Raw genomic sequence first — 1,081 nt, 5'->3', positions numbered from 1 at the left:
TTCGCTTCCCGGGCACCAGGTCAACCCGTGGAATCGAACGGGTTCACCTGCTGGCCGGTTCGCTTTCCGGCCACCAGGTCAACCCCTAGGTTTTAAGGGGGGGGACGCCCGGTGGCCTCTTTCCCGTCCGGTCAGCAGGTCAACCCGGATCTCCCTCCTTCCCTGGGCGCCCCCTCCTCGGAGGCGTCAGGTTCCATTCTTTTTTCCAGACTTCCAGGGGCCCGATCCAGTCGGCCGGGTGGCAGTCCCTCGCTGCGGCCGGGGAGGGTGAGCCCAGGGCGGCTTGCCTGCCGTGCGAGTCCCCTCTCGGCCACCAGGTCAACCCCGAGTCGAAAGGGCTGAAAAATTTTCAGAGTCCCCTCCCGGGCACCAGGTCAACCCGTGGAATCGAACGGGTTCACCTGCTGGCCGGTTCGCTTCCCGGGCACCAGGTCAACCCGTGGAATCGAACGGGTTCACCTGCTGGCCGGTTCGCTTCCCGGGCACCAGGTCAACCCGTGGAATCGAACGGGTTCACCTGCTGGCCGGTTCGCTTCCCGGGCACCAGGTCAACCCGTGGAATCGAAAGGGTTCACCTGCTGGCCGGTTCGCTTTCCGGCCACCAGGTCAACCCCTAGGTTTTAAGGGGGGGGACGCCCGGTGGCCTCTTTCCCGTCCGGTCAGCAGGTCAACCCGGATCTCCCTCCTTCCCTGGGCGCCCCCTCCTCGGAGGCGTCAGGTTCCATTCTTCTTTTTCCAGACTTCCAGGGGCCCGATCCAGTCGACCGGGAGGCAGTCCCTCGCTGCGGCCGGGGAAGGTGAGCCCAGGGCGGCCTGGTCCATGTCTCTAGTGGGCCCGATCCTTTTTTTTTTTCCGAGCTCCGGGGCCAGGCCCGCCCGGGCAGCCCTCCTCGGGGGCGTGGGGCGATTTCCCCCCCCCCACCCCCAGACTTCCAGGGGCCCGATCCTGTCGGCCGGGAGGCAGTCCCTCGCTGCGGCCGGGGAGGGTCAGCCCAGGGCGGCCTGCTTGGCGGCCGGGTCCATGTCTCTAGTGGGCCCGATCCTTTTTTTCCCTTTTCCGGCTCCGGGGCCCGGGGTGCCC

This window comes from Chrysemys picta, unplaced genomic scaffold (genome assembly GCF_011386835.1).
Source record: "Chrysemys picta bellii isolate R12L10 unplaced genomic scaffold, ASM1138683v2 scaf790, whole genome shotgun sequence".
Lineage (NCBI taxonomy): Eukaryota > Metazoa > Chordata > Testudines > Emydidae > Chrysemys > Chrysemys picta.
The sequence above is the reverse complement of the archived record's forward strand: the minus strand, read 5'-3'. Positions refer to the sequence as shown.